This window comes from Brienomyrus brachyistius, chromosome 3 (genome assembly GCF_023856365.1).
Source record: "Brienomyrus brachyistius isolate T26 chromosome 3, BBRACH_0.4, whole genome shotgun sequence".
Lineage (NCBI taxonomy): Eukaryota > Metazoa > Chordata > Actinopteri > Osteoglossiformes > Mormyridae > Brienomyrus > Brienomyrus brachyistius.
Window position 1 is genome coordinate 33,374,039 of NC_064535.1, and position 13,088 is coordinate 33,387,126.

Here is a 13,088-nt window from a genome sequence, read left to right on the forward strand (position 1 = left end):
ACCACACAGACACACGCCTGTCTGTAGGTGTGATACCACAGTGCTTCCTGGTTTTATGTATGGGCTACAGGTGAAGCTTGGAAACATTTACTTCATGAAAAATTTCAATTGTAACAAATTGCAACTATCAACTTGTGATTGATGGTATGATGTCATTGATGTGATGTGTAAATGAGCGATAAAAACCCAACACACAAATGTCACAACCAAACTTTTTTTGTGTGGATGCCCTGTGTCGCCTAAGTAAGATGTTACCCAAACCTGAATCTGCCAGATGTAACTGAATGACCACAGACAACCACTGGTTTCAACAAAAGGACATTTACCTGCTTTTACCGGCATCACCTGCTTTAAATCACATATTTTTTTTCTACCTCATTACCAGCCCTAAACTGCTCCTGTCCCAACTTTTTTAGTCAGTGTGCATTATGAATGTCACTGCAGACAAACTGACTCAGTTCCCTGAGAGTGTCTCTCTACCAAAGGGCCGCTCCAGAGTGCCTTATAGTCACTGCAGCTTCAGTGTGCTTTATGATGGTCATTGCAGCGTCAGTGTGCATTATGAATGTCACTGCAGCTTCAGTGTGCATTATGATGGTCACTGCAGCTTCAGTGTGCTTTATGATGGTCACTGCAGCTTCAGTGTGCATTATGATGGTCACTGCAGCTCCAGTGTGCTGTATGGTCACTGCAGCTCCAGTGTGCTCTATGGAATCAGCTCTGGAAGAGACTGCTGTCCCTGTCGAGGCATCCTTGTGGAGGGGGGGAGGATCCAGCAGGAGGAAGTGGAGGAGTGGAATCGCAGGTGAGGAAGACTCCTAAAATGGTTGATTACTGATATTAGTAGATGTCATTTTACTTCATGTGTATCACTTGTAAATAAATAATCAACTTACTTTTCATTAATAAATTTAATAAAAGTTTCAGAGATCCTGTATTACAAAAGTTATCCAAAGATGAATGCATGAATTTAATATTTTTTTTAAATCATTTTTATGTTTATGTGTGTAAACACAACAAAGCCATTCCAATGAGACCTTTCGGTGGATAGACTGAGTCAGACAGGAATTCTGGCGTAGAAATTAAGAGCCATCAGTACTTCATTCGATGTATCTCGCTTGGTGTATGTTGGAGATATTGCTGTGATGTTCTGTAGTTTCAGTGTCGCCAACAATAAAGAACATGATGGTCCTGATATTTTACCTGGTTTAACTGCAGATGGCTGGTTTTCGGACTGCAGCGTACAAGATTACATCATCAGGGCTCTCCGCGTTACTGACATCACACCTGCAGCGGTTGAATGTAAATATTTAATTATTAACAGTCTGACAGTCGTCTTTTGCTTTTAATTCTAAAACATAACATTGCTCTTGGTATTTCTGTATTCTGACCCATACAGATGAAGTAAAATAAGCTGAATTCACACTTACTGCCTGCCTGGAGGTTTGGTGTTAAACTGCACGGAAGCATAGCAGACTTCCTCCCCCTGAGATGGGGCTTCCTGCCTCTGGCTGCCAGTCTGAGAGCCAGACTCTCTAATGTCTGCATACTCGATATCTTCTGCGATCTGTAGATGGAGAGAGACAAAGGGACAAATAAATCAAGCATTTTTATAATTAATTGTGTTGAAGTAAAAAAGAAAAAAAATCCACAATTATGCATCAGATCCCTTGGATAAAAAAGTACATTAGAGTATATAAAAATAATCTGATAAATAATGAACTTATCATACCCTTAAAAATATAACAATACCCTTAAAATAGGCTCATAAACACAATATACATACTTGTTTCCCCCCCCCCCCCCCCTCTGTCTTCTTGCTCATTCAGTGAATTTCTCTTCCTTCTGAGAGACATGAGATAGACCGAAATAAAATATTTTTTTATTTCAAATTACATTCACCACACCCTATATATATATATATATATATGTATATGACCATTTACATTGGTAGATTCTCACTGAAGGCATCAGAGCAAAGGGTAGCTATTTTGAAGAAACTAGAATATAAAACACGTTTTCAGTTATGTCACCTTTTTTTGTTAAGTACGTAACTCCACGTGTGTTCATTCATAGTTTTGATGCCTTCAGTGAGAATCTATCAATGTAAATGGTCATGAAAATAAAGACAACACATTGAATGAGAAGTTGTGTCCAAACTTTTGGCCTGTACTGTATATCTCGAAAAAAATCAAGTATTTTCACATCAAACCTTAAAAATCAGATCAAATTAATGTATAATAAAGTATAAATCAAACCAATGATGTGGTTTGTTACAGCTAAAGCCCAGCAGTGTTCCCACAGACACTAGCGTCAGAGACTGGGATGGGGGGTTACCATGGAGACACAGGGGTCACGCTGAGGGAGCTCTGCTAACCAGCTAACTGGGGCCCAGCTAGGCTAGCTAGTTAGAGGTGATCAGCTGTGAGGATAAAAGGAAGGGAAAACAGCGGGGACTGGAGAGAGAATCCCACCTCTTGGGGGACTGGGGGGGCGCTGAGGGCATCACCCTGGGTTTCTGCTCAGCACACTGCCTTTGATTATGTTCATTTTGGGTTAATCTTTGGTGATATATGTGTGTTTGTTTCGATGAGCATGAAGACTGCAGAGAGGATTATGGGAAGCCAGTTACTCGAGTCTCGGAATAAACTGTAAGATCAATCAATAAACAAATATCACAAATACTCAGTGTTTTAAAAAGCATACATTATTTTACAGTGAATGAATAGTAAAACACTCACCTCATTATGCAGATTGTTACAGCTAAAACAGGCAGTAGTATCCCCAAACACACCAGTATCACTGTCATCGGGTTATAGTGAGGGAATCCAGGGTAAATACATGCTGTATCAATAAAACATGCATGTTAATCAAGCCAACTTATTTTTAAACATGAACATTTCATTCCTCTGCCTTAAGTAACTATTACTCCTAATTCTGTTTCTGTGGGCATTTCAATGCATTTTTGAGCATTTTCGGAAATTTCTGAAGTTTTAGAAAGAAGATTTTGAGAATCAGACTGTGCTGTTGATTACCAGGATCCGACTACATACTCACATTGAATATTAAATATTAGGGTACTGGACACAGTCCCTATGTAACCCTTCAATGCACAGGAGTAATTTCCAGAGTGATTATAGGAGACAGGGTTGAAGTGAATTGTGGACAGTGTGTCTGTGATTGGCTTGTTGTCCTTAAACCAGGTGAATTCTGATTGGCTGAGAGAGCAGTTCCCTGAGCCACATGTCAGATTCACAGAGTCTCCTTCTATCAATAATCCTTTTCTTGTAGATGATGTCATCATCACCTTTAATTCTGAAATCATACCCAGAAGCAATAGGGTTTTTCTGCATTACTGTATGAGGTATTTGTGTCACAGGCTCTACCAACATGGCAAACCCTAAAGCTGTAAATCAGCATTATTGTCCAGAGCCACATGTTATACACTGAATCCCAGTTAGCTTCTCACTGCTATAATCTGCTTGCTGCTACACATGTTCTTCTCAGAGCTGGTATTCTCCTGTTCATTAATGAGCCCATCAGCAGTATCTGACTCAGTGATTTCTAAATGAAAATAGGCATAGAATACAAACAATCTGGTTATGCTGTGTGATACATAAATAAGGTGAAAGTGCAGGACAGTTCAGACTCACCACCGACTCGCAGTTCTACTCCAGGCTGAGCGCACAGTTCACACCCACCAGCTGTGAAATTGAATCTATACAGTCCGGCATCAGCGTCTGTAATGTTCTTTATCATTAATGTACAGTTGTTCTCCGTGTTCCCCAAGACCTCTGTTCTGTCTCTGTACTCAGTACTAATGTTTATTTTATGACTATTATTGTGCCAGACATATGATTTTCCAGCACAGTCCTCAGTATTATGGCTCCACATCCTCGACTCCACTCTGTATGACTCTTGATGATTAAATCGGCAGTGAATGACCACAGTCGATCCTCTCACTGCACACAGGGTTCTCTCTGTGTAATCTACAGACTGTGCACCACCTAGAACCCACAAAACATATTGAAAAGTTATATCAACGTTGTTTGCTGCTTTAAGAAAAATGCTGTTGTGCTGCTATTTAACTTGAATAATAAAATCAATTTTTGGAGACTTTACTGCCTTTTAAAGCATTGGACTCATTTCCAGAGTGATGCTTAGAGACAGGATTACAGTGAAGTATGGACTGCGTTTCTCTGATTGGCTGGTTGTTCTTAAACCAGGTGGATTCTGATTGGGTGAGAGCAGCTTTCTGTGCCACATGTTAAATCCACAATGTCTCCTTCTCTTACTCCTATATCTCTATTAGATGTGGTCGCTATGACCTTTAATTTTACAGACTGTCATACTTATTTATCTAATTCACCGATTCTTTGCTACTCTTTTATTTAGAGTAAATTGCATGAAATTCACAGAAACACAAAAGTTCCACTTATCCAAAGTGCTTCATGATCTATTATATTTATAATCTACAGCAAGTCTTATAGACCAGACCCTTTAGAAGCAGGAGTTTTTGTCATTGTTTCCAAAATAATACATCGCAGAGCTAAAATTATGTTTGATGATACCATTGGCTGAAGTATAGAGACTTACCATTGACTTTTAGAGTCACTCCAGGCTGACCAGTCCATTTTCCATCTTCCTTATTGTAATAAACTTGAATCTATACACTCCAGCATCAGCGTCTGTAATGTGCTTTATCCGTAATGTACAGTTATTCTCTTTGTCCCCCAAACACTCTGCTCTGTCTCTGTACTGACTACTGACATTTATATTATTACTGTGACAGACATATAGTGTGTCTCTACAGTCATTATGATTATGACACCACATGAATTTATCCACTTTGTACCCCTCTGGATAATCATACCCACAGGGAATGACCACAGTAGATCCTCTCGCAGCACAGACTGGCTTCTTTGGGTACGAAACATTCCAGTTGTGACTCATGACCCTGGAAGACAGCAATTATAAAAAATAACCTCTGTGTCAGTTTTTAAAATGGGGAACATTGGGACCGGCCACCAGAGAGAAAAGCATTTCTTTGCCAGATATGCCAACATAGAGAATCAGACTGGATTCATGACCTAGAGTTGGGCTTCTCACCCCCGGGCTGTGGTCAGTATTCTACCGGCCGAGGAACGCTGGAGGTTTGCTTATATACTCTTAATTCACATCTGAAACAATCACCAATGGACCCGCTGCCCCCCCCAGCCTGTTTTAATGGTTATAAAGGCAGGAGCCCCCAGATTATCAGATCACCTTATTTAAAGAATGAAATATACTTTACTGTGAATCGCGCTTAAAATGTTGATTTATATCTAAACTGGAACTGCTTTTCAGAATGGCAGTGTCTGTCTTTACAACTGAATGCAGTTATTTCCATGTAAATATAAGTTTTTTGGTTTTATATATTTACATTTATGCTCTCATAATCTTTGGTCCACACATCAAAACACAACCAAAAATTCCTTTTTTGAACTAGTTTGGAAGCCAAACTAATCTAATAATGAACATGCAGGACACCGGAAGCTACCAGGCCCATATTAAACAGCAGAAATGCAGGAATTTATAATCCAAAGAGACGATTAATGTCCGACTCGCCAGACGTGTGCTCTGTCAGCCATCTCCTCCATTTTACACCCCTGCTCACAGCAGATGCTGCAGTAACGTGATGAAGATGAGAAGATGAGGAATGAGCCAAACTGATGATAAATGGCAGGAGGTTTGAAGCAGTGACCTCACTGCAGGACATGCCTTACCGTGACTGGTGTGCATTTCGTAAATGATTAAATATAACTCAGATGCACTGTGCGTCTTTATCTCATATGAGGAACATTTCTAAACCACAGAAAGACAGAAAATGGTAGAAATGCCTCTGCTGGACCCCAAACAGTCCCACTGGACATTCCTCTCCAGCAAACATCCCCTCTCACCTCATATCAGCCCTTATGAGGCTGGAATTATACCAACTAAACAGTAACTGCAGCATGAAGAACGATTCGGTTCTGAACAAAAAACTCTGACAAATACTGGATAGTCGTTGCTGTTACCAGGTAAGACGAGTACAGCCAGGCCCCAGAAGGTCAGAGAGTCTCCAGCTCCCATCTCTGCTGCTCTGAGCTCTTTATCACTCACTGTCTGCTCTGAGATGGCAGATAGTACTTATGTATCTTGAGTGAGAATAAGACTTAACACTCCCTTTGCCTTCTAAGCACTGTGAATATTAACACAATATCTTCCTTTCTTCCAATTAGCTCTACAAAAAACATTTCCTCTTTTATGATCTAAATTTCACCAGTTTGGTGATGAAATGCCCAGCCCAGTGTCTCATACTTCTGTCCAGAAGGGCTCCTGTGGTACAAACACAACTAATTCTGATGACAGCCTTAGGAATAACGTATCACGGACATGAGAAGATGAAGAATGAGCCAAACTCCACGGTTATGAGCGCAAGTGTGTGGCAGGGTCACGGGGTTGAGCCCATGTGTGGCTGTACAGGCACGGGGATGAGCGCGCGTGTGTGTGCACGGCACAGGGATGACCGTGCGTGTGTGTACGGGTATGGGGATGAGCACGTGTGAGTATAAGGGTATGGGCATGAGCGCGTCGTGTGGGTGTACAGGCACAGAGATGAGCGCTTGTGTGGGTGTACAGGCACGGTGATGAGCGCATGCGTGTGTGTGTACGGGCACGGGGATGAGGGCGCATGTCTGTACGGGCACGGCGATGAGCGCGTGGGTGGGTGTACGGGCACGGGGATGAGCGTGTGTGTGTATAACGGTATGGAGATGAGCGCGTGTGAGTATAAGGGTATGGGCATGGGCGCGTGTGTGGGGTGTACAGGCACAGAGATGAGCGCTTGTGTGGGTGTACAGGCACGGTGATGAGCGCATGCGTGTGTGTGTACGGGCACGGGGATGAGGGCGCATGTCTGTACGGGCACGGGGATGAGCTTGTGTGCGTGTACAGGCACGGGGATGAGTACGCATGTCTGTACGAGCACGGCGATGAGCGCGTGTGTGGGTGTACAGGCACGGGGATGAGCGCATGTGTGGGTGTTCAGGCATGGGGATGAGCGCATGCGTGTGTGTGGGTGTACAGGCACGGGGATGAGTGAGCATGTCTGTACGGGCACGGGGATGAGCTTGTGTGTGGGTGTACAGGCACGGTGATGAGCGCATGCGTGTGTGTGTATGGGCACGGGGATGAGGGCGCATGTCTGTACGGCACGGGGATGAGCTTGTGGTGTGTGTACAGGCACGGGGATGAGTGCGCATGTCTGTACGGGCACGGCGATTAGTGCGTGTGTGGGTGTACAGGCACGGGGATGAGCGCATGTGTGGGTGTACAGGCACGGGGGATGAGCGTATGCGTGTGTGTGGGTGTACAGGCACGGGGATGAGTGCGCATGTCTGTACGGGCACAGGGATGAGCTTGTGTGTGGGTGTACAGGCACGGGGATAAGCTTGTGTGTGTGTACGGGCACGGAGATGTGCACGTGCGTAGGTGTACAGGCACGGGGATGAGCGCATGTGTGGGTGTACAGGCACGGGGATGAGCGTCTGTGTGGGTGTACAGGCACGGGGATGAGTGCGCATGTCTGTACGGGCACGGGGATGAGTGCGTATGTCTGTACGGGCACGGGGATGAGCTTCTGTGTAGGTGTACAGCCACGGGGATGAGCTTGTGCGTGTGTACGGACACGGGGATGAGCGTGTGTGTGGGTGTACATGCACGGGGATGAGCGCATGTGTGGGTGTACAGGCATGGGGATGAGCGCATGTGTGGGTGTACAGGCACGGGGATGAGCGCATGTGTGTGTGTACGGGCACGGGGATGAGTGCATGCGTGTGTGTTCGGGCACGAGGATGAGTGCGTGTGTGGGGTGTACAGGCACGGGGATGAGCGCATGCGTGTGTGTACGGGCATGGTGATAAGCCTTGTGTGTGTGTACAGGCACGGGGATGAGCGCATGTGTGTGTGTACAGGCACAGAGATGAGCGCTTGTGTGGGTGTACAGGCACGGTGATGAGCGCATGCGTGTGTGTGTACGGGCATGGGGATGAGCTTGTGTGTGTGTACAGGCACGGGGGATGAGCGCATGGTGTGTGTGTACGGGGCACGGGGATGAGCGCGTGTGTGTATAACGGTATGGAGATGAGTGCGTGTGAGTATAAGGGTATGGGCATGAGCGCGTGTGTGGGTGTACAGGCACAGGGATGAGAACGCGTGTGTGTGGGTGTACAGGCACGGGGGATGAGTGCGCATGTCTGTACGGGCACGGGGAAGAGCTTGTGTGTGTGTACGGGCACGGGGATGAGCGCGTGTGTGGGTGTACAGGCACGGGGATGAGCTTGTGTGTGTGTACGGGCACGGGGATGAGCTTGTGTGTGTGTACAGGCAAGGGGATGAGCTTGTGAGTGTGTATGGGTACGAGTATGAGTGCGTGTGTGGGTGTACAGACACGGGGATGAGCGCGTGTGTAGGTACGGGCACGGGGATGAGTGCGCATGTCTGTACGGGCTCGGGGATGAGCTTGTTTGTGTGTACAGGCACGGGGATGAGCTTGTGAGTGTGTACGGGCATGGGGATGAGCGCGTGTGTGGGTGTACAGGCACGGGGATGAGCGCGTGTGTGTGTATGGGTACGTGGATGAGCGCGTGTGTGGGTGTACAGGCACGGGGATGAGCGCGCTGTGTGTGTACAGGCACGGGGATGAGCGCGCGTGTGTGTACGGGCACGGGGATGAGCGCATGTGTGGGTGTACAGGCACGGGGATGAGTGCGCATGTCTGTACAGGCACAGGGATGAGCTTGTGTGGGTGTACAGGCATGGGGATGAGCGCTTGTGAGTATAAGGGTATGGGCATGAGCGCGTGTGTGGGTGTATAGGCATGGGGATGACCACGTGTGAGTATAAGGGTATGGGCATGAGCGCGTGTGTGGGTGTATAGGCACGGAGATGAGCGCATGTGTGGGTGTACAGGCACGGGGATGAGCGGCACGTGTGTGTACAGGCATGGGGATGAGCGCGTGTGTGGGTGTACAGGCATGGGGATGAGCGCGCGTGTGTGTACAGGCATGGGGATGAGCGCGTGTGTGTGTGTACGGGCATGGGGATGAGCGGGCGTGTGTATACGGGCACGGGGATGAGCGCGTGTGTGGGTGTACAGGCATGGGGATGAGCTTGTGTGTGTGTAGAGGTACGGGGATGAGCGCGTGTGTGGGTGTACAGCCACGGGGATGAGCGCGTGTGTGTGTGTACGGGCACGGGGATAAGCGCGCGTGTGGGTGTACAGGCACGGGGATGAGCGTGTGTGTGGGTGTACAGGCACGGGGGATGAGCGTGTGTGTGGGTGTACAGGCACGGGGGATGAGCGCGTGTGTGTGTAGAGGCACGGGGATGAGCGCGTGTGTGGGTGTACAGGCACGGGGATGAGCTTGTGTGTGTGTAGAGGCACGGGGATGAGCGCTGGTGTGTGGGTGTACAGGCAAGGGGATGAGCTTGTGTGTGGGTGTACGGGCACGGAGATGAGCGCGCGTATGGGTGTACAGGCACGGGGATGAGCTTGTGTGTGTGTAGAGGCACGGGGATGAGCTTGTTTGTGTGTACAGGTATGGGGATGAGTGCGTGTCTGGGTGTAAGGGCACGGGGATGCGCGCGCGTATGGGTGTACAGGCACGGGGATGAGCGTGTGTGTGGGTGTACAGGCACGGGGATGAGCTTGTGTGTGTACAGGCACGGGGATGAGTGCGCATGTCTGTACAGGCACGGGGATGAGCTTGTGTGGGTGTACAGGCATGGGGATGAGCGCGTGTGAGTATAAGGTTATGGGCATGAGCGTGTGTGTGGGTGTACAGGCACGGGGGATGAGCTTGTGTGTGTGAACGGGCACGGGGATGAGCTTGTGTGTGTGTACAGGCAAGGGGATGAGCTTGTGAGTGTGTATGGGTACGAGTATGAGTGCGTGTGTGGGTGTACAGACACGGGGATGAGCGCGTGTGTAGGTACGGGCACGGGGATGAGTGCGCATGTCTGTACGGGCACGGGGATTAGCTTGTGTGTGTGTACAGGCACGGGGATGAGCTTGTGAGTGTGTACGGGCACGGGGATGAGCGCGTGTGTTGGTGTACAGGCACGGGGATGAGCGCGTGTGTGGGTGTACAGGCACGGGGATGAGCGCGCGTGTGTGTACAGGCATGGGGATGAGCTTGTGTGTGTGGGTGTACAGGCACGGGGATGAGAGCGTGTGTGTACGGGCACGGGGATGAGCGCATGTGTGGGTGTACAGGCACGGGGATGAGTGCGCATGTCTGTACAGGCACAGGGATGAGCTTGTGAGGGTGTACAGGCATGGGGATGAGCTTGTGTGTGTGGGTGTACAGGCACGGGGATGAGAGCGTGTGTGTACGGGCACGGGGATGAGCGCATGTGTGGGTGTACAGGCACGGGGATGAGTGCGCATGTCTGTACAGGCACAGGGATGAGCTTGTGTGGGTGTACAGGCATGGGGATGAGCGCTTGTGAGTATAAGGGTATGGGCATGAGCGCGTGTGTGGGTGTACAGGCACGGGGATGAGCTTGTGTGTGTGTACAGGCACGGGGATGAGTGCGCATGTCTGTACAGGCACGGGATGAGCTTGTGTGGGTGTACAGGCATGGGGATGAGCGCGTGTGAGTATAAGGGTATGGGCATGAGCGCGTGTGTGGGTGTATAGGCATGGGGATGACCGCGTGTGAGTATAAGGGTATGGGCATGAGCACGTGTGTGTGTGTACAGGCACGGGGATGAGTGTGCATGTCTGTACAGGCACTGGGATGAGCTTGTGTGGGTGTACAGGTATGGGGATGAGCGCGTGTGAGTATAAGGGTATGGGCATGAGCGCGTGTGTGCGTGTACAGGCACGGGCATGAGCGCGTGTGTGGGTGTACTGGCACGGGGATGAGCGCGTGTGTGGGTGTACAGGCATGGGAATGAGCGAGTGTGTGTGTATTGGTACGTGGATGAGCTCGTGTGTGGGTGTACAGGCACGGGGATGAGCGCGCGTGTGTTGTACAGGCATGGGGATGAGCTCGTGTGTGTGGGTGTACAGGCACGGGGATGAGCGCGCGTGTGTGTAGAGGTACGGGGATGAGCGCGTGTGTGGGAGTACAGGCACGGGGATGAGCGCGTGTGTGGGTGTACGGGCACGGGGATGAGCGCGCGTGTGGGTGTACAGGCACAGGGATGAGCGCGTGTGTGGGTGTACAGGCACGGGGATGAGCGTGTGTGTGGGTGTACAGGCACAGGGATGAGTGCGCGTGTCTGTACGTGCATGGGGATGAGCGCGTGTATGGGTGTAAAGGCACGGGGATGAGCGCGTGTGTGGGTGTACAGGCACGGGGATGAGCGTGTGTGTGGGTGTACAGGCACAAGGATGAGCGCGTGTGTGGGTGTACAGGCAAGGGGATGAGCGCGTGTGTGGGTGTACAGGCATGGGGATGAGCGCGTGTGTGTGTACGGGTACGGGGATGAGACCGTGTGTGGGTGTACAGGCACGGGGATGAGCGCGCGTGTGTGTACAGGCATGGGGATGAGCTCGTGTGTGTGGGTGTACAGGCACGGGGATGAGCGGGGGTGTGTATACGGGCACGGGGATGAGCGCATGTGTGGGTGTACAGGCACGAGGATGAGCTTGTGTGTGTGTAGAGGTACGGGGATGAGCGCGTGTGTGGGAGTACAGGCACGGGGATGAGCGCGTGTGTGGGTGTACGGGCACGGGGATGAGCGCGCGTGTTGGTGTACAGGCACAGGGATGAGCGTGTGTGTGGGTGTACAGGCATGGGGATGAGCTTGTGTGTGTACAGGCACGGGGATGAGTGCGCATGTCTGTACAGGCACGGGGATGAGCTTGTGTGGGTGTACAGGCATGGGGATGAACGCGTGTGAGTATAAGGGTATGGGCATGAGCGCGTGTGTGGGTGTATAGGCATGGGGATGACCGCGTGTGAGTATAAGTGTATGGGCATGAGCGCGTGTGAGGGTGTACAGGCACGGAGATGAGCTTGTGTGTGTGAACGGGCACGGGGATGAGCTTGTGTGTGTGTACAGGCAAGGGGATGAGCTTGTGAGTGTGTATGGGTACGAGTATGAGTGCGTGTGTGGGTGTACAGACACGGGGATGAGCGCGTGTGTAGGTACGGGCACGGGGATGAGTGCGCATGTCTGTACGGGCACGGGGATTAGCTTGTGTGTGTGTACAGGCACGGGGATGAGCTTGTGAGTGTGTACGGGCACGGGGATGAGCGCGTGTGTTGGTGTACAGGCACGGGGATGAGCGCGTGTGTGGGTGTACAGGCACGGGGATGAGCGCGCGTGTGTGTACAGGCATGGGGATGAGCTTGTGTGTGTGGGTGTACAGGCACGGGGATGAGAGCGTGTGTGTACGGGCACGGGGATGAGCGCATGTGTGGGTGTACAGGCACGGGGATGAGTGCGCATGTCTGTACAGGAACAGGGATGAGCTTGTGTGGGTGTACAGGCATGGGGATGAGCTTGTGTGTGTGGGTGTACAGGCACGGGGATGAGAGCGTGTGTGTACGGGCACGGGGATGAGCGCATGTGTGGGTGTACAGGCACGGGGATGAGTGCGCATGTCTGTACAGGCACAGGGATGAGCTTGTGTGGGTGTACAGGCATGGGGATGAGCGCTTGTGAGTATAAGGGTATGGGCATGAGCGCGTGTGTGGGTGTATAGGCATGGGGATGACCGTGTGTGAGTATAAGGGTATGGGCATGAGCGCGTGTGTGGGTGTACAGGCACGGGGATGAGCTTGTGTGTGTGTACAGGCACGGGGATGAGTGCGCATGTCTGTACAGGCACGGGATGAGCTTGTGTGGGTGTACAGGCATGGGGATGAGCGCGTGTGAGTATAAGGGTATGGGCATGAGCGCGTGTGTGGGTGTATAGGCATGGGGATGACCGCGTGTGAGTATAAGGGTATGGGCATGAGCACGTGTGTGTGTGTACAGGCACTGGGATGAGTGCGCGTGTCTGTACGTGCACGGGGATGAGCGCGTGTATGGGTGTACAGGCACGGGG

At 50.2% G+C, this 13,088-nt stretch overlaps 2 protein-coding genes and 1 long non-coding RNA gene across 11 annotated transcripts in view; 2 read left to right on the plus strand and 1 right to left on the minus strand.

Annotated features, from left to right (window-relative positions):
• Window positions 1-13,088, plus strand: part of LOC125739107 (inosine-5'-monophosphate dehydrogenase 1b) — a 54,220-nt gene that overhangs the window by 21,112 nt on the left and 20,020 nt on the right. The gene's annotated exons all lie outside the window — the stretch shown is intronic.
• Window positions 1-13,088, plus strand: part of LOC125739112 (transmembrane protein 53-like) — a 188,464-nt gene that overhangs the window by 5,161 nt on the left and 170,215 nt on the right. The gene's annotated exons all lie outside the window — the stretch shown is intronic.
• The window catches only part of LOC125739121 (uncharacterized), a 51,129-nt gene continuing 38,401 nt past the window's right edge, over window positions 361-13,088 (minus strand). Inside the window, exons 2-4 of the long non-coding RNA XR_007397060.1 lie at window positions 1,431-1,567; window positions 1,204-1,287; window positions 361-818 (exon numbers count right to left, since the gene is read on the minus strand). This is a non-coding gene — a long non-coding RNA (uncharacterized LOC125739121). The remainder of the gene's footprint in view (window positions 819-1,203; window positions 1,288-1,430; window positions 1,568-13,088) is intronic.